Raw genomic sequence first — 21,606 nt, 5'->3', positions numbered from 1 at the left:
TCAATGGTATAGGGTACAACTGATTCGTTATTACATAGTGTACTCAATGTATCCTGTTGAGGAAGTCTATTTTACATTATTCCTAAAGCATTGCTGGCTTAAAGGAAATCTCAGTGTCCTGTCCCGGGCGAAAGAATTTCATTTCAGTGCCAATATTTCCTGAGTTTGCCATTGAACAAGGTTCACTATTGTCTTAGTCTATTTTCTGTTGCTAATAACCCAGTACTACAGACTTGGTAAATTATAAAGAAAAGAAGTTTATTTTGCATTATAATTTTGGTCTTAAGTTGAAGGAATGTTTCTGGTGATGGCATGTTTGTTTGCAGAGTCTTGAAGTGGGATAGGGCATCACCTGGTGAGAGACAGAATTCTTAAGCATGTTTTGGTCTCTCTCTCCTTCATTTTACAAAATCACCATTATTCAATCACAGGGGCTTCACTCTAATAACTTTACCTAATCCTAAGCACTTTCCAAAGGCCGCATCTTTAAGCATCACAGATTGACTAAGTTTCTCCTAATCACAGTGGAGACTTAATTTTGGCACAAATTTCAGAGGAGGCAAACTATGTTTAAGCCATAACAACTACTGTTAGCCTAGACATTTAGAATGGCTTTGGATTAGAAGCAGTCCTAAATAGTTGCTTGACCAAGAAGGCTCTTTTTAATATGAGGAGTATTAATAGAATCCCTGGGGGATGGAAACTCACAGAAAATCTATCAGTGATATTCTTGCTACTCTTTGAACATCTGTTGAAGATCTGTGTCTCACAGGAAAACCAACATGAATGAATTTGTGTATTTTTCATTTTGTAGAGGGATTCAGTAATGGCCCAATTATGTTCTCTAGTAAAGGGTCTCTCTAATTAGTGGATAGAAGTTGTAGGAAAGCTGTGACCCTTTGTTCCTTCTTTTACTAATGGAAAAGGCCTTGTACTTAGGGAGGGTGGGCATAATGAGATTGTACTGAAACCCACTAAATAGGGCAATAAATATATTCAGACTATTGTTGATTTTTCTGTGACATAACCCAAAGACCATTTTGTTGAGGCTAGCAAATGCTCAGAATGTGGTGGACTCAACAATTTGACAAGAATTACTCAGGGTGAAATCCCAAGTTTAAAGAAAAAAATATTTATATATTTATAAATATTTTTAATTTACTTATAAATTTATTTATTTATAAATATTTTTAATTACTCACCCTGAGTAATTCTTGTCAAATAGAGGTCAATGAAGTAACATCTGCTGCTTTCACAAACTTCTAGGAATCCTGAACCCAGGAAAACCAGGTAGAAAGTTAAAGGAGATAGGTGTAGCCTAGGTTTCACTTTAAAAGGAAATATAAACAATATCCTTCAATTCCAAGGTCACTCTTAATAAAAAGTTCAGAATTAGAAATTACCCTCTATGAGGAATAAGCAAAGAAGTTTCCTGATCCCCCCCCCCAAAAAAAGATTATTATCAACTGAAGAGTTATAAGACAATGAGGAGCCCAGCTCAAGGCCTGTGTTAAGAACTAACATAGCAGGGTTAAACCATGGTCATAAAGATTAATATTACTTGTGTTCTACTTCCTAATCCTACTGAAATCTACCAGCTTTCCCCCATCCTTTTGCATACCAGTAGATTAAATCAAAACTACTAGTGTCTCTAGAGTAGACATTTGCAATGACCTCTCACCTATTTTCTTACATGTGGTCAGGGATTTAGTAATTTTTAAAAATGAATGTTGGAGCCTAGTAATCTCCTATACTTCTTCTTCAAAATCTTTTGTTCCTACATGATCTTGCAATGACTAACAACTCAGTACTTCTCAATCTTAGAGAGTTTGATTGAGTATCTGGAGACATTTTTGATTGTCAAATTGGGGAGTCACTGGCATCTAGTGGGTAGCTGCTAAATAGCCTACAAGGCATGATACAGATCTTCACAACAAGGAATTATTTGACTCCAAATGTAAATAGTGCTGAGATTGAGAACCCTTGGGCCATAGCTCCTGCCTACCCTGAACTGCATCTCAGACCACTGACTTATGCTTCAAGCATGCTGAATTTCTTTTAGTTTCACAAATCTGTTATTTTCTCCCCTATTTATCATCTGTACATGTTATTTTCTCTGAATATGCTCTCTTCTTGACAATTCTTCCTAGTTATCATCTCTTCTTGACAACTCTTTCTACTTATCATTTAATATCACCTTAAAAGTGCCTTCATGAGGGAAATCTTGTATAACTCAGCTTCTTAGAAATATTGTTAGAATTGTCTGACATTCTGAGTAAAAGTGAGACTACAGGTTTTTAAATCTTCAGCACCAGCTGCTAGCCAGTGGTAGTGGGCTGTGGTGGACATCTGTTCTAGAAAGGCCCAAGTGGATGTGACTAAATACTTTAAGTTTTCTTCTGCTTCATCAATTCTGCTATTGATGTGCTCTATTGCACTTTTTATTTTGTTTGTCATGTTTTTTAGGTCCAGGATTTCTATTTGGTGTTATTATTTTATTTTCTCTATTCAATTTCTCTTCCTGGTTATTTATTGTTTTTCTCATGTTGCTAAATTGTTTCTTTGTATTTTCTTGGTGTTCACCAAGTTTCCATTAAAAAACAGTTATTTTGAATTCTTTGCCAGGCAGTTCATACCTCTGCACTTATGAGGTCAGTTACTCATATCTTTAATTTTTTTTTGGTAAAATTGGCGATCAAACCCAAGGCCTTATGCATGCTAGGCTTTGTTCTACCACTGAGCCACATCCCTAGCCCAGTTACTTGTATCTTATTTTGTCCATTTGGTGATGTGTTTTCCTGATGGTTCCTAATCTCTGTGGTCATGTGTTAATGTCTGCATATTTGAAGAAAGTGAAAATACTTATTCTAAACTTCACAAACTGACTTTGGGAAAATCCTCAGTCAAACATGGTACTGAAGTGTGCCATAAGGCACTGATGACTGCCTGATTCTTAAGGCTGTCTTGTTAAGGGGGCAGGAATACAAAGATAAGTGAGATACATTCTCACATCATGAGGTGAATTGTTAAAAGTGCTATACTAACTGAATGAAGAAAAGCAGGATGAGCAAGTGACTAATTTGCTCTGTGCCTATCGTTCATAATCACATGACAAATATGAAGTATCTACTAAATTTCAAGAATTTTACAAAGTACACGTGGTGCAAAGGTGAATGGAAAATGACTCTTATTCCTAATGAATATATATTTCTGTGGGAATAATAGCTAATTTTATTGGGTTTTGCTTTTTCACATGAATTACAACAACTATTCATCATAGCTCATACTTAGTTTTCTAATAATTAGGTGTTGTTATTATTAGTCTCAAATGAACAGAGAAGGAAACTAAAATTTTGAGAAGTTAGTCAAGTGGAATGAAATTTCTTCAGCAATGCTCCCATCATTGTTATAACTCCAGTTTCTATAAGTGCTGGATAGTGTGTGTGTGTATGTGTGTGTGTATGTGTATACACACACACACACACACACAAATATATATGTATATATTTGTTTGAATGAAGGAGTTAGTTTCTTTGTCCAGGGTTGTGGCTTATTACATGATGAGCTAGAACTTTCTACCTTCAAATTCCATATTCATTTTGCTGCATCATGGTACTTCCACAATCAAAAAGCTACAAGCTTAGTTTGGATACATTTCCACCTTTACTTAATGTCTATTTCCTTTCTAGGCTGTCAATCCATGAAATATGGCAGGGGGAGATATGAAAGGAAAGGGGGAAAGATGCATCTGGGCAGAGCAAGAGGAATATTCTCAGTTCTTCATTTCTCTCTCCCTTTGATTTAGTTGGAAGCTTCTAGAATATCAGGCTAGCTCTTTAATGAATCTCTTTGGATCAGAGGGAAACTTTCTCAGAAGAAAGTGAGTCTTTAGAGCTGTTTCATTTTCAGTCGTTAGACATAAATTTAAATAAGTGAGATCTCTCCTAAGAGCCTTCTGGATGCATATATATATATATATATATATATATATATATATATATATATACTCACACACACACACACACACACACACACACACACATATTTGCTGCGTATCAGACCAACTCTAGAAAAGTCATGGAAACTTGACACAAAGTCTGCTATTTGTCATTCCAGTCAGTTTTGTGAGTTATACACAAAATTGATATGATTATGACTATCTAACCTTAAACTAATAAATACTATTGGAAAGACTTGTTTGAAAAATTAATAAGCAATTACCTTGAGAGGAGATGCTGACATATGGGTTATGGTACAAGGAACTCTCAAATACATTTTTCCCTCTGCCAAAATAATTTAAGCTCCAAATCTAAAGCTTATTGACAGAATTTCCAAATTAGCAATAATGCTTGCTTATTCCTGCCTGTCCTAAATAGCATGACTATAGAAATAAAGGATTTAGTAGATGTCAGAAGATGAAACAAAGAGCTGGGCCCAAGCCAGGACTGTCTTTAAAGATGGGTATGGGAGAAAATTTGAAGATGCTTTTCCTTTTTAAATTTGATAATGTGAGGAAGGGTTAGTAGAAAGTCAAAAACAATTTTGAAGAATTGAGAAAAATCACTTTTGGAGTCATGAACAAGAGCATTTTCAATTTGAGAAACTACATCAAAACTTTTCTACCTTTGGGATAATAAGTGACATCCAACTAAGATGTGTTTGAGAGTCCCAAAGACAACAGAACAGAGAGCTGTCCAGGGGAACTATTGGTAGGAAGTAGGAAAAGAGAAGTAGGCTATGCTCTTGTTCATCTCTGCTTTTGTTTCCCCAAGCTGTCATAACAAAGCACATTAAGTCACTAAGGAGTTTAAAGCAACAGAAATTTATTTTCTTATACTTTGGAGAAGAACAGGATAAAATAAAGGTGTCAATAGGGTATTTCCTTCCAAGGGTTCTGAGGGAGACTGTTCCAGGCCTTTCTCTTAGCTTCTGGTAGCTGCCAGAATCCTTGATATTCCCTGGCTTGTGGATGTCTCTCTCCAACCTCGGCCTCAGCTGTCACATGGCCTTTTCTCTATGTCTCTGTGTCCTTGAATCAATCAATCAATATCTCTCTCTCTCTCTCTCTATCTATCTATCTATCTATCTATCTATCTATCTATCTATCTATCTATCTATCTATCTCTTTACATTATGGTCCATTATAGCCCAATATGACCTCATCTCAATTTGATTCCTTCAACAAAGACCCTTTTTCCAAAAAAGATCATATTCACAAGGACTGAGGGTTGACTTCAACAAACCTTTTGGGGAGCCAGATTCAATCCACAATGACCTCCTTCCCTTGGGACTGAACTCTTTTGCTAGTGTGTCTTCCTCCTTGACTCTTCACCCAGCTGACTTGTCAATTCACAACCCTAGATGTTGCATGACAGGAATCTCATTTTGGACTGTCTCTCCCACAGTAGCTGTCAATGCTAGCTAGTCTGCAGCAGTTGGGTTTGTGATTTGAAATGCTGGCTCTTTCCTGTTGCTCAGGAGGTGCAAGTGGGTGGAATGAGCAGTTAGCAGAGTGCTGCGCTAGTATAATCATTCCAAACCCTCTTCCAGATCCTACCAATTGCATTTGTGCTTGTGTCTACTAGTGGTTAGGATTCAGCATGCCTCTGAGCAATGGTGTACCATTTATGAAAAATTTGCAGTCATCATGCATCCCTCTTTTTCGTGTTTTCCATTCTTGGTTCTTTATCCCACTTACATTCAGCCAAAAGAAGGGACAAAAATAAGTACTTGTAACTAAGCACTGATACTATTATGGTTGAAGTCCCAGTTGCAATCCCTTATGTTAAACAATTTTCTTGCTCAGTAAATCTTTTCAGGATCATGAGATACTGAAAGAAGCTAGAAAGCTTTCGCTATTGATTGTGATATAACTTCAAACTTATTATTGTTCATTATAATACAGAAGTTACAATCTCTAATATTAATACATAATTATAAGTGTGACAGGATCCAGGGATTTTGGTACTTTTATATTTTCAACCATAAATGAGAGAGGGGACCTTACTATAATAGAAGCTGTAAACACAAGTAATTATATCAATCTCACAAATTCTTTGCTTTTTCAAATTAACTTAATTTAGCAATACTATACTTTGCATAATACAGATTAAATTCGTGTAATTTGTATTTAATTTTTTATAGACTGGTTTTTAAAACTTCAGATTTTGTAGAAAAAAATTTGTTTATACTTATGATAGGGGACAGACAGATATGAGTGGTGAGAACATGAGGTTGAGGAAGTAATTCGATAAAATGAGACTCTCTCCCATAGTGGCCATGGGCATGACTCTCAATGACATATTTGAAATCTTTGTGACTTGCTCACAAGAATCCGGGTTTAGTGAGGGGGTCTTTGTGTTATCTCAGTTTCCTGGAAGGCCTCAGCCCTATAATACTGACATGAGAAATATAGGAACCAAAATAGATGAAAATTATTCCCTTTAAACTATATTTGAATAGTAAAAAGCAGAAGAATACTTCCTTACTTAGTATTTTCTTATTATAACTACAGCTAAAATAATTTTAAAAGAGAGTAATTTATAAGTTTTTTTTCCCCACACAAAATTATTTACTAAGCATTGGAAAAGATTTTCCTCTTTTTGCTAGAACAGAGATCTAAAGGAGGAAAAACCCAGGAAAGCCACTTAAAAATTGATGCAGAAAACACCATGAATACATTTCCTTTTTGCTAGCCTCCTTATTTGTATCGTATTGGTTATATTTACTGCATAAAAATCTTGTTATTGTCTTTCATACTCAAACATACAAATCTATTTCCACTGCTAAGTTTGAATACTAGTACCATTAAATAAAAAGGAATGGTCATTTCCAAATCAAGGACTTAACAACTTGCTTTCCTTTAAGACCCTTCCGGAACATAAGCACAAAACAACTATGTCTGAAATCTGAAAGTGTTCTGTGTCCCCCGCTGTGGTCAACTCCAGGTGCTCTGTTTTAGAAGGATTTCTCTCTCTCTCTCTCTGACTACCATCTCAGGTCTCACTTTTGCATTCTTTATTTGTATGCGCTAGCCTTTTTATTGCAAATAGGGCTCTAAATCTTACTTTAGAAATGGATATTGCACTATATGCCAGTGCATGTGCAGGAGAAGCTATCAATAATGTTAGTTATGAAAACCTGATCATAAGTGTTTTTAGTCCATTAGCCATTTCACTTTATTTATGTCCCCTTTCAGGCAGGATTTGAAGCCAATATTCAAAAGATGAAGTTTGGATGAAGAGCAACACATGAGGGTATAAAACACTGTCACATTTTTTCATGCTAGAAAATATTTCTTCCTTATATTATTTCTTTAAGCAGCTCCTAACAATGAGTAACCTCTCAAGGGAATAAGGAAAGCAGAAGGAGGACTGGGCCCAGGGTAGGAATTATTTAATATCTTTCTCCCTACCTATCTTTCCTTTTTTTCTATCTTTATATTTAATTATTTTTAAATTTTAAAAACTACTTACTAAGCATCCCATAAATGTACCTATAGTCAATTAAGGCCTATTTTTCTGCATTTCTGCTCCTAAGAGAAATTCAATTCATGATTTATTAATAAAATCCCATTTGTTCTTATTTGCTGCTTTATCTTCCAAATAGCATGCAATATGAGCAGTTGAACCTGCAAGGAGATAAGGCTTTCTGTGCCTTTCCTGGTGTAAGTGGCTGTCAACTGTTGAGATTGCTGGTGTGTGGTTCCCAATTTAATGTCTCCCCGAAGCCATTGCTTAATCTGGCTGCAGCAAGAGGTGCACGGAAATGTCAGCCCATGGACTCCTCTTAGTACATCACCTGAGCTGTAGGTAGCAGGGCTGTGACAATCCCTCCCAGACCTTTGTTCATAATTTCACAATTATGAGGAGAGAAAAACAAGAGTGGTGAAGAAAAGGGCGCCTTGAATAATTTGTCTTTCTTTTACATCAGGTTGAAACCCATAATAATGTAAATGCAAAAGAGAATGTATTTTCTCCAATAGGTTAATAGGCGCTTGGGGGTCTTTTAAGAAATAATTTAAATGTTTAGCTTACCATTCAAAAACACTAAGCAGTGTTGTTATTCAACGTTGCACCAGATGCCTCACTAGAGCTCCGTACTTGAAAGTGAGCTTCTGACTTCTACATTAATACCCATTAATGACAATGCAGATACCATGTTTTAAATCTTGCAGACCCCAAAGAAAGCAAATGCTAGGTCCTTGAGTCACCTAGTCCTTCTCTGTGGAATCATTTCTAATTGAATGTTAAGATCAAAGTTTAAGTTTATAAGAAAGAAAAACAAGTGCAGATAAATAGTTATTATCTGACATCCTTATGAAAATTCATGACCTGCAGTTTTATCAGAGGCCTTATAAGAATTCTAATTGTGAAGTATGTGAAGCTATTAAATGGCTAGTACGCTTCAGTCTCTTGATAAGAAGTGAGTTAAATAATTGTCCTGTTTAACTTGTGCTTGTTAACCTTTAAGGTCAACTAGTTTGAACATACGTTTAATGAAATCCTGGAGCCAGAATTTATGATACTGCTGCTGAATGTTAAATTGGACAATTTACATAAGCAGGACATTAACCTTCTGAGCACTAAATAGCATTTTAGCACTTAGCCGCTGGGGACAATAAGGGACATGTTCTATATATTTGTGATTAGCTTGCCTGGAAACTCTCATGATGACCAATTGGCCTACCAAGTTTAGCAGCATAATTAAATGAATGGACTCAGCCTAAGTAAATTATCAGCGCTGTGTACAGTATATCATTATAGTCCAAAGGAAAAAAAAGATATGAATAATTTAATAATACATTACTAATTTATCAATGCTAACTGACTTCTAGAAGACGGCTCTTTGTAGTTCATTGTTTTAAATTTGATATTTGATTTACCATTCATGTAATTAAAATTGAACCTATTTCTTCTGTTACTAAAATACATATAGAAGCAGTAGACCGTATTTTTTTAATTTTAATTTTTTTTTTTTAGGAGAAAAGAATGGTGTTTTCCCCTTTGGTGATATTACAAAATTACCTACTACTGTGCACTGATTAGCAGGTGAATTCTTAATTGGTCACAAAAAGATGTGTGTAGTCCCCACGACTTGGGAGCCTTACGGAGGGGAGGGCACTAACCCTGAGTTGTTCAGAAGCCTAGCTTGCAGCAAAGCAGCAATTATCATTATGGTTTGGAAGGGTCAAGCACCAGGGAAAGCAATTCCGCACTTCACCTGGCAATGTTCCTGCTGATTGTGGATCATCCATCCACGGGGGCTGACTATGCTGGAGTTGCATTCTGTAAACTCGGTCTCCCATTAGGTGTATTGAACTTTAATGGCCAAATCCCTATTTGGGGAAATAGTATGTCATTCTGGAGTCAGTTGGGGTCCCTGCCTCTTAGACTTGTAAGGCAAACCTGGCCCAGATCTTAACCCCTGTCAGTTACAGTCCAAAACTCTGTCCTCTTTATTTCCAGGAAGCCTTGAGTTTTTACTTCTCTTTTGATCTCATTCCTAACACTTCTCCCCCACCCCCACTACCAGACACCCTCAGACTGTTGTGCTTTGCCCCTTCACCGGCTTCTGCTGCCTGAAATCTCCTCCCCTCTATTGTTTCATGGTTTCAATACAGTGGGTCACTAGGCTGAGTCCCTGATTAGCATCTTTGTTTTTTCTCTCCCTTTTCTCCTTTTCTTCAAAGGAACTAGGCTGTCCTAACCTCACCAGGTGTCCTCTCTGATTCATCTTTTACTACAGAGACTCCTTCAAGTAAGCATCCAAATAAATATTGTTCCCTTCGAAAATATGACAAATATTTTCACAGCCAGTTGCAAAAAAAACCCCTGATATGGTATCAAGTAAACTGGGCTCTTTTGCAGATATTTGATTCATCTGCTCGATGTAGCAAGTCTCATTTTACATAACTCCTCCTTTTCTGATTGCATGTCTTCCTAAAATGAATCAGGCCTGCCTCACCAATAAACAACGATGACACTAATAGTAATTCCTTGAGTTTTTACACTTTACAGAATATTTGACTGTATATTATCTCATATGATCCTTTAGAACCTATGAAATATATACTCGATTATAGTAAGCCAATTTCCCTTCAAAGGAAATTGTCACTGAAAGATTAATTCCTTATACAAAGAAATCCAGCAAGTTTGACAGAACTTAATTTAGAATTTGTCTGATTCCAAGTATATTGCTTCTGGATTAACGTGGCACATGAGTTCTAATTATTGTTCGGATCCATAAACATTGATTCAATAGTTACTAATTTTATTAATGTTAAAATACTTAAAGTAATTCATGTGAGCCAGGTGCCGTGGTGCACACCGGTAATCCCTGTGGCTCGGGAGTCTGAGGCAGGAGGAAAGCAAGTTCATAGCCAGCCACTAAGAAACTCAGTGAGACCATATCTCTAAATAAAATACAAAATATTTTGTGGCTTATGGCCAAGTGCCCTTGAGTTCAATCCCTAGTACCTAATAATAATAATAATAATAATAATAATAATAATAATAATAATAATAACTACTGTTGTTATTATTATTGTTATTCATGTGTATGATAATGATAATTAGAACAACACAAATAATTAGGTAGAAAAATCTAGTCTTTCTTTTCTCTGATTCATAGTTATCTTCTTCAGACAACACCAATATTCTACAGATTCTTCCAGTGATACTGTTTGGTGTAAATTTGTTTATTTATCTTTTAAAAAATAATTGATGACATTCTAGACTTAGAACTGTAGGCACCTCGATTGTTTACTTACAATATGTCTGGGTGAATGATCCATATTAAGGCACATGTATCTACTTCTTTTAATGGTTGTATAGTATTCCACTATAAGTATTTTTCCTTAATTTATTTATCATTTTGATAACCATTTAAAATGTTCACCTTTTCTTATTTGAAACAACATTAAAATCTTGGAATAAATATTTATTTATAATTTCAAATATATTTAGAAGATCAATTTCTTATTTAAAAAGAGTCACTTCTGATACTATTCCTGGCCCCGCCCTGATTATTCAGCTTGGTGGCAACTTACTCCATTAAAAAAGAATGTCAGCATTCCTATTAATGTATACTTCGTTGTTCCTATCACTTCAATTTCATCTTATCTTTCTAAACTAAATTATGTTTGGATAGATAACCAGAATTGGGACTATAGAAGAACATCAGAAAATTAAGTGAGAAACGGGAACTAGCCAAGGTAGAGTCAAGCCAACAACATGTTGAAGGACTTTGAAATATAGAGACTTGAATTCAGATCATGGCTCTATCAATTATTAGCTATGTGAAATGTAATATGAACAAGTTACCTATGCATTCAGTCTTCCTTCCTCATCTACATGACTAATAATAGCACCAACATTCCTGGAATCATGGAGAATTAAAATTGCATAATGTTTACAGAAGCAGTTTTTGTCTCATAGTAAGCAATCAAAACATCTTAGCTATTGTCAGCTGTCTGCATTCTTAAAATTTGCCAATGTAGAGAGCTGAGTTAATCTTAGGTAATATTTGGTTATTTATTTTAAAATTTTAAATGATTTACACCAAGCTCTTATCTGACACTTGAGTATCCGTCAGTCACAATAACAATCCATTTGACCTAACACTGTCAGGAACAGTCTTATAAGTTGATATGGCCCGAAGGTAAGTCACTGATATATACACACTGTCAGAGGGAATAGTTTTTCTTTGAAGGGAAATATTTTCAAATGAGAACTTATACTGAAATATTGTAGAGGTGTGAATGCCTAACTGCTTTTCTTTCTGTGTTGGCAATTCATATGATTATTACTTTTGTTCTGTAAAGTGAAAGTATTCATGAAGAGTATTTATGCTTTGATTCTTTGAGACCTCCTCTCTCATTGTTTTAATATTTACATGATTAGGGAAAATGAAAGAATCAAATTAGTTGTCTCCTGGATGCTTGACTGTAAAAAGTTGGAATCTTCTTCTAGAATTTCCTATGAGGACTACTTTGATTAATTGCTCTCTGGGATATTTGATTTCCTCTTGGGTTAGACCAGCTCTCCTCAGAGTCTGCAGTAATTGACAGGTATAATGAACCACAGTTTTAAAAAATAACTTAAATTTGGCATCATAGGAACAGTATTTTATACCTTGAGTAGGTGGTTGTTGAAATCAAGTGTTAAAATATTGACTTTGTTTACCTCACAGGAACAAATATGGTGATAGAAGTGAATACTGGAGCATGGAATAAATTGTAGTCATCACTGTCATTATAAATATTATCAAGACTGAAAACAATATTCAGAGAATCCAACGTAGTATCAGGGGGTCAAGAAAAAATGATGCCTCCTATGGGTAGGAAAAACACCCTCTCATTTTCACGTTGGCTGGTCCTTTCCTATTCTGTTATGAAATCACTTCACCAGACACTCCTAGAGCTATTGTTAGTAGAATTTTTCTCTTCCTTCATGGTCTAGCTTGAAACTTCATATATGTGTGTGTTGACAATATCACTGAATAGTTTTCTCAGCGTTGATACTGCATGTCCCCTCAACTGGCTCAGCTGGAAATCAAAGGTTCTGTTTCTTTCTCAGTAAACCTTCCCATCATCTTCCTCCTACTCTGTCTACCATCAACCTCCAACAAATCATTGTATATTCTGAAATACAGGCTCACTAGACCAGTAGCCACATTGAGAGAAAATGAGAAAAATAACTGGCTGCAAAGAAATCTTATGAGTCTTATTCTGCTTTCAAAGACAAATAAATACAGTTCATGGATTATTTGGATTAGCTAAACCAACATTGGTTTCTAGTAGGTGTGATACTCAAGAATGAATTCTTCTAAAAGTGCCCAGATGTATAGAGAAATTTTTGCCTAACTGATGTAGTTAAGAGAGTATTTCCGGCTTGCTCCCACCTTTCCTTTGTGACCCACTTTCTTGAAAATGTATCTATAAGTTAAAAGTTTTAGAATGATTAGGGATGGAGAATAACTATCAAAATAGACTTTGGCATGCAATAAACATTTGGGAACCCATAGCACCCCCTAACGGCTACCATTTTGTAGCGTTGTTAACCTGCGTTTTCCTTTGGGTCCTATTGATTTCTAGAAACTAGAGTCACATTTGTTTCAGAACCCTTTTTCAAAGGAATGCAAATGATTTCATGGCCCTCTTTCTGTTTCCATCTTGTTTAGAGCTGCTTTTCAAGGAGCATTCATTGCCTCAATTAGTCAGCTTTCCTTATCTTCTACTTCTTGCTTTTCTGCCTTGCCTATATTTTCTTTGATTGAAATAAATTGTCTCTTTGGGCAAGGATTAACCTTACATTAGTCCTAATAAACAGCTGGCTATAAATATACACAGGCAGATTTTTTTTTTTACTCTATCAGGACAAACTCAAAAGAATTTATAAAATGTCCGTGTCGTCATCTGAAAAGATTTGAGACATTTCTTTAGCTTCATTGCAACCATCCCCCACTTTGCAGGGAACACACTTCCCGCTAACTGAAAGGAAAAGAAATTTCTCTGACATGTTTTCCACCCAGCCCTCTCTAAGATAATTCGTTTCATTGCTTTGGTAAGTCAATCACACTAACAGGTACCAGTTATTTTGTGCCTGCCTTGGGCTAAATAGAGCAGGTGACAAAAACCCTTTCAGGTTGTCAGGTATTAATGTAAAATACCCTTAGACCTCACTGCTTATTCATCTTCATCTAGTTGACTAATGCTTTTCCCATGTTGTTACATGTTGGTAAATTAAAGGAACGTTCCAGACAGTTCTGTCAACAGTTTACTGAAATGTACCTCATTAGTGAGGTTGAGCTGTCACATGAGTGTAATTTAATCCTATTGAATTATCACTCAAAAATGCCTAAGTGCCTGGGTTTTTTTTTACACTGGATAGAAGGTTTGCTACTAACACTGTCACATTTCCAGTTGATGAGAGACGAAACAAGCAAAAAAAATATGCAGGGTCTCAGTATCCCCACCTGACTCCTCAATGCAGTGATACTTATGTCAACCCCTGAACAGAATATTACATTTCACTGTAGATCAAAACCATCTCCATGGATCATTTTTTTTCAAACCTAAATGAAAAGAGTGAACACTGACTGTTCCCTCCTGTATTTCCTTGCTCACTAACAAAAGGAATCATTGATACAGTGCCAATTTGGAAGTTCAGTTTTTCTAACATCAATGGAAGTCTCTGTGATAAGATATTACTTGGGAACTGCTGTATTGTGTTTTGTAAATACCACATTAGATAATTTTTTTTTAGTTGTATTCTTATCGTGATTTTTATCGTGACTTTGGAGATGAGCTCTTGGGGAAGGATAAGAACTGAATACCCACTACGTAATGCAGAGTAGTCTCTCTTTTCCAGAAGGTATTTGTAACTGTCTCCTCAGTTAATCAGATAACTGGGATGATATGGTCGAGGGATGAATTTTTAATTGTGACTTCCCAATTTGAGAACCAAACCTACAGAAATTGAGGGATCTCTTTAGAAGCTTAAGACAAATATGCAAAAAACATTACCCAAAAATCTAAAAGAAAAACAAAATTAGCCCGACATATTGCAGATATGTCTATCATCAGATAAAGCCAATCAATATTTCATGAGTTCTTAATATGTACCAAGCCTATTTTATATAGTGGATGTGTCCCACCACTCTGTTTTAGTTTGGCTTTATTCTCATAGCCATTTTTATAGCTAGGGAAATTGAAACTTAGAAAATTAAAGATAGCCAGCTCACAAATGTCGCAGACAGAATTTGAACCCAGAGCCCTTGCACTTAACATCGATGCAGCACTATAGTGACAATGATGAAGTCACAGAGCCAGAGCATGATCAGAAGTTCTGGATATTCTAACTTGTTACAACAGTTCTCTCATTGAATCTTGGCAATTAGGCAAGGCTAGCTCTATCATTTGCATTTGGCTTCCTAGTTACTGTTTTCCTATTTTGTCACAGCAGATTAGCTACAGTAGTAGAGGGGGACATTTGTGCACTGTGAGGCAGGTCATGGGATAATGAAATAGGGTCCTGTAGCTTTTGGAGGCCTGACTGGTATTCTGTGACAGCATACTTGACCTTACCTGCTTACTGTGCTTTTATGGACATGAGGATTGTAAATTATATGGCTGCTTTTTTAGCCCTCTTACCTTCCTCCAGCCTCTCTCCATTGACCCTCCATGTACCTGTCAGGCTTCACCAAAGATGCACTAAATTCTAAATGGTAGAAAACTGACTCTGCATAACGGGTGGATGAAAAAAAAATCCTTGGAGCCTTATATTCCCATTCAGCTGTCAGATGGCAGCCAACTTGACCTGAAAAATGAAAAAGCTCATGCTTGGGAGAAGAAAAAAAAAATCTCAGAAAGAACATCATTTTCAAACTCATATTTTCCTTGAAAAAATAGAGCAAAGAAATCAAAATCAGACTAATATAAGTGCATGTCTTCATGTTTATCCACTGGTGGAACAAACCCTGTGAGCAAACCTCTGAGATTGCCCAAGATGAAGACCTCTAATTGATCTCAATGTCTATTTTATGTGGGAGACACAAACAAAGAACACCCTTTAGTGATTTTACTAGGTCGGGGAATCCTCATTTGGGAAGCAGCAAAGATGGTGGAGATGCTGGGTCAGGAGTCTAAGGTATAGTCCCACCACTGCTGAGCCAGTACAGAGTACAATTTAAAATTCATGTTCACTGACCCACTGGCACAGAAATATATCTGAGACTCTAGAAAATTATTAGCATGTTTCCATCACCTCTTTAGACATGCTATCACATATCTTAGTATAGGAAAAGGGACTGAGAATGAAATATCAAGACTAAAGACAAAGTCATCATAAGTTCAAGCCTCCAAAATAAAGAAAAGAGTTCCTAACATTTAAAAAAAAAGTGAAGAGTGAAAAACCTACACTTAAAAAGTGAATATTTTACTCTCATTCCTTGCTACAAACCACATGGAGCAAAGTCACAATTAATTTGAAATTAATTGTGTTGCAATTTTCAGATTTGACATTCTTTGCTTTAATAAAATGAGTATGTCCTCTGTGTTAGCTTTCCATCACTGTGACAACATACCTGGGAAAATAAACCACTCTCATATGACCACTCTCTCAGTCTGGTCCTTCTCATTGCCTGTAGCTTTCCTTATTTTGTTTCATGGTATCAGAGCTTCCAGGCCATAGTGATATGGCCCCTTTGCTTTGGGCCTTTGGTGAGGTAAAACATCAAGATTGGGAGCACCTTGTGGAGCGGAGCTGCTCACTTCATGGCAACTAGAAAGCAAAAAGAGGGAGGATAAAATAAACCCTTTAAAGACACACCCCCAGTGACTTCTAACTAGGCCCACTTCTTCTAACTAGGCCCTAGTTGAAAGATAGAAACTGCTCCCCAGTTTCTATCACCTTGTAAGTCTTCAACATCTGAGTCTTCAGGAGACCTTCCAGATCTAAAATATAACATTCTACCCCTGATTCCAAAAGCTCATGTGCATCTTGCAATGTAAAATGCATTTATTCCAGCTCAAAGAGTCCTCATATTCTTCACAGTTCCAGCATTGCTCCAAAGTTCAAGTTCAAGGTCTGCTCTGAGACTCAAGATAAACTCTTAGCTGTGAGTCCATGTAAAAATAAAAAATCAACATACAATGGCACAGGGTAAACATTTCCATTTCAAAGGTCAGAATAGAATACCAAGGAAGAATTGGACAAAAGCAAGGCTGAAACCCAACAGGGGGAACATATAAACCTATTGCTCCATATCTGGCATCCGGGAATGAGGTGGTGAGATGTGAGCTCCAAAGGACTTGGGCAGCCTTGCCTCTATGGCCTTGCTGACTACAGCTCATATGACCACTCTCACAGTCTGGTCCTTCTCATTGCCTGTAGCTTTCCTCAGCAGATAACTTCCTGGGATCTCCACTGCAGCTTTGGCTTTACTTTCACTGTATCACACATCACTCACTTAGGGGACTTTGATCCTGCCACACTGCTTGGCCTCCCAAGCCTTCTTCTGAAATATGAGTAGATGCCTCCATGACCCTCAAACTCCTGCATTCTGCATGCTTGAAAAGCCAGCATCACATGAGCTGCTCCTAGCTCAAGCAGAAGCAGGGTCTACTTGGATTAACTTCCTAGGTGGTCCTGTAGGAACAAGGTGCCCAAGGTGGGTTTTTTTTTTTTTCCCTCAACTGAAATGTTTACATTTTTTTGCTTGTGAGCCCGGGAGGGGTGGGCTCTTGCTGATTCCTGAGATGTCGTCAAGGCACCATTCCTTCTGTCCAGGCGAAAGCATTTAGCTTCTTCCAAATTGAACTCATCTCTTCAGCAACCAAAACTTCCTTGATCACAACTTTACATGTGCTTTTCTGGTCAAACTACAAGTTTTGCAAATCTGTCTGCTCTGCTTTTTGCTTCCAATTGTCACTGTAAATATGACTAAATGCAGCCAGCAATACCTATACCAAAGCCCAAATTCTGTGCTGCCATAAAATTTCCTCTGCCAGGTTAATTAACCATCACCTTTAAACAGCTTCACACAAAGTCTCAGGACATAGACAAAATGTAGACAGGTTCTTTACCAGAATGTAACATGAATGAGTTCTAGTTCAGTTCCCAAGAAAGTCCTCATTTCCATCCGAAACCCTATGGATACAGTCTTTACTGTCAACATTCTTCTCAACATTCTGTTCTGCGCTCCTACCAGAAGCACCCATTAAGCTCTGCTTATCTGCTTACAATTTTCTTAGCTTTTTCTCATCTACTTCTCCAAATGTTTCCAAATTTCTCCCACCAACCAGTTCCAAAGGCTTCAGAACCACATGGTTACACACAGTGATAGCAATGGTCCCGATTCCCAGTGCCAACTTTCTGTGATAGTTTTTTGTCTATTGCTATACAAGATTCCTGAAAAAAAATCCACCTACAAGAGGAAATATTTATTTTGATTAACAGTTTCAGTGGATCCAGTCCATGGTCACTTGACCCAATCGCTTTGGCCCTTTGTGAAGCAGAACACCAATGTGGAGAACCTGTAGTAGAACAGAGCTACTCACTGCATGATGACCAGGAAGTAAATAAGTGGGGGCAAAGACAATATACACCCTTTAAAGTCTCATCCTCAGTGACCAACACACAACCCCACTGATCTTTTCTGAATCATCCTTGGAGAATCAAAGGAAGAGATTGTTTTATTAAGTAGGTAGCCAGAACTTTCCGAAGATGCTTAAATTATAATATGAAGTAGTTATAGACGTAGACCACTAAAGGAAAAAGACAAGCCATTTATTCATCATTTCTATTACCAATTCAGTTCATAAATTCAGTAGAAATCCTTAAATCTCTAAAGGATCCACAACTATAGAATTAGAGAATGTCTTACAATCCAAATGAACATAAAACATGCTTCATGAGTTATAGAGCTTTTTCTTACTGATCTCTTTCCTTTTTTTTTCCCCATACATACACCCCCAAATTCCCTTCCTCCTGAAAATCAGGAAACAATCAAAATCAGCAAAAGGTTTTAATTTCTTTGCTTGCCATTTAACAATGATCACCAGGCTGCAACTGGATAGGAAACTAGAATAGGGCAGGTTTATCTGGACAGAGCAACCCTGGAAGACCATCTTACCTACTACCCTTCACATACTCAATGTATACAGCTTATTATAATTCTAGATTTGTATCATAAAGATGTTTCTGTAATTAGTATTAATTTTCTTTAGAAAATCTAGAGTAAAAACATTTTTAAAGGTTGAGACAATATGATACAGTGAATAAAATAAAGTTTGAGTTCAAACAGCCCAGGTTTATATCCTTCTAAGAACATCAGCCTTTCATTTATAAAACAGATATAATGGTTCCTATCATGCAGAATTATTATTAGAATAAATATTTGACCAAATAAGATGTTAATATCTTAATATTTCAGGGATTCTCACTGGAGAAGATTTTTACTGTTTCCTCCCTCACAACCCCCTCCCTGACTCCTGGGACATTTGAAAAAGTCTAGAGACTTTTTTGTTTTTGCTGTTGATTTGGATACTTGTGATAGAACCCAGGATTTCATGCATATGCAGCACAAGTTCTGTCATTGCACTATATCCCAGCACTCTAGTATCATTTTTGATTATCAAAAATGTTAAAGAAGTGGGGGCAGAGACAAAATACACCCTAAATCTCATAGTCTCTTAGAAGCTCTACATTTTATTTCTATGCTTCCCTACCAAAATTACACTCTTCTTTCTTCTCTATTATGGGATTGTTCCATGATATTTCTATGTAGAATTTTTTTTCATAGTAACTTTGAAAAACAATAGTATAATTGGAATGCATAAAAATTAGAATACTTTTTAACATACCAATAAAATAATATATTTTTTTCTTTTAACTTCAGTCCAATAGATTAGATCTTGACATTTTGCAGGGGAAAAAAGCTGACTTCTCACACAATGTTTTTATGAAACATTTCAGATTTGATATCCTTATGTAAAAGTTTCCTTCTTTGTTTTGTCATATGATATATATATATATATATATATATATATATATATTTTTTTTTTTTTTTTGGTGGTGGTGGTGGTGGGAAGAGTACTAGGGATTGAACTCAGAGGCACTTGACCACTGAGCTATATTCCCAGCCCGATTTTGTATTTTATTTAGAGACAGGGTTTCACTGAGTTGCCTAGTACCTCGCTTTTACTGAGGCTGGCTTTGAACTTGTGATCCTTCTGCCTCAGCCTCCCGAGCCACTGGGATGACTGGCATGTACCACTGTGCACAGATCATATGACCTTTTGAGCATCACCTCTTTTACAACTTTTTCCCAACTTGTCTCAACATATGCTGGACACTCCATCTTTTCTCCTTCACTACAGCCATTGTGATTCACACACATTTATAATGTTGCTCATGCTATGTTATCATTACTCCTTCATATTTAATTTGGTTATTTGTTTGCACAAGACTTACAACAGTGGTTGTTTTATCAATCTTTGTATTTCTTCAGAGTCTCGCATAATGTAAACACACCATAAACCCATAATAAAATTGATTCAATGGGCAGGTGCCATGGCCAATGTCCGAATCCCAGTGACTTGGGAGGTTGAGGCGGGAGGATTTACAAATTCAAAGCTAGCCTCAGCAGCTTAGCAAGACCCTGCCTCTAAATAAAACATAAAAAAGGGCTGAGGATGAGGCTCTGTGGTTAAGCTCCCCTGGGTTCAATCCCTGGTACCGAAAATTTAAAAAAAAAATTGATTCAATAAATAAAGACTGATATTTCAACCAAGTTGTTGATTTCCAAATAACTAAGAATTATTTACACATTCTTATCCTTGCCACCTTGGTGGTTTCTGCTTAACAGAGAGAACTTAAATGTGATCATGAATAAATTGCAGTTGGAATTTATCTATTAATAGCATCAGATCTTACAATAGTTCTAAATTTTGTAGCCACAGGGAGAATTATAAGAATAATATGATTATTATATTTTTTATCTATCTTGAACTTCTTTTAGTCCATGAATAGTATTAACACAGCCTCTTTGATAGGTATGAAATGAAGTGAAGCAATTCCTATATTTTAAATAAAGAAAATCACTACACTGATGCAGTTAATTTATTACACAGTTTTATACCAAATAGTTCTGGCCTACAAATTTCTTGCCAAATATTTGTTTTCATAATATACTATCAAGAAAAATTATTTCAAGATTAACTAAATCTTTAAAAAAATTCAGACTTGGTCTTTAATCCAACAAACATCTGTTGAATACCTGTGTGTTAGACATTATTCTAGGTACTTGGGACCTGGGACATAGCTGTGATGGAATTCTTTGTTCTTAAAGCTTATAGTCAATCTATATTCATTCTCAACTGAAGTAATATGGAAGGAATACTTTGCTTCCAAAATACATCATTGAATGTATTGTTTGCATTATTTTGATATATTTAATAGTTTGACGACACAGATTTCATATAAAAGAATTCAATTAGTTAAATAAAGAATTATGAGCTCTCTTTTATTCTTTCCAAATTGTTGAGAATGAATAGTAAAAGCTGTTCCTTAGAATGCTTCAAAAATATTTGGGTGAATGCTGCATTAGAATAATTTTCTACTTTATATCTTACTGTTTTACTTCTATATAATTGCAGTTCATTATCTTTATATAACAAATGATTTTATCTAGCTACATATTTAGGTGGTATTTTCAAGTTTTAATCCCTTATTTTAAAATAAACAAATGCACAGAGAATTTGTCTGAGAAAAATAAGGAGAAAAAAAAAAACTTACCTGTGGTCATTAGTGTAAATCCAGTTGTCTGTACATTATGGGGAATGAGTCAATTTTTAGAAAGAGCTTTTAATTGCTTAATCTAAATAACATGGACAATGGCATACGTGTTTTATTTTAGGGTCTATCTAGCCCACTCAGAAAATGTAATGGACCTAATTTTCATTTAGTATAGGTCTGTGCAGTTCCTAAAACATCTAAATGGCTATTAATTTAATCAGGTAATTTAACTATAGCTCTAGAAAAGGCCACCAGCTAGTTGTCACGCAATGATTATGAGGATGACATTTCTATCCCATGATGCCAG

The sequence above is a fragment of the Ictidomys tridecemlineatus genome, chromosome 10, assembly GCF_052094955.1.
Source record: "Ictidomys tridecemlineatus isolate mIctTri1 chromosome 10, mIctTri1.hap1, whole genome shotgun sequence".
Classification (NCBI taxonomy): Eukaryota; Metazoa; Chordata; class Mammalia; order Rodentia; family Sciuridae; genus Ictidomys; species Ictidomys tridecemlineatus.
The sequence above is the reverse complement of the archived record's forward strand: the minus strand, read 5'-3'. Positions refer to the sequence as shown.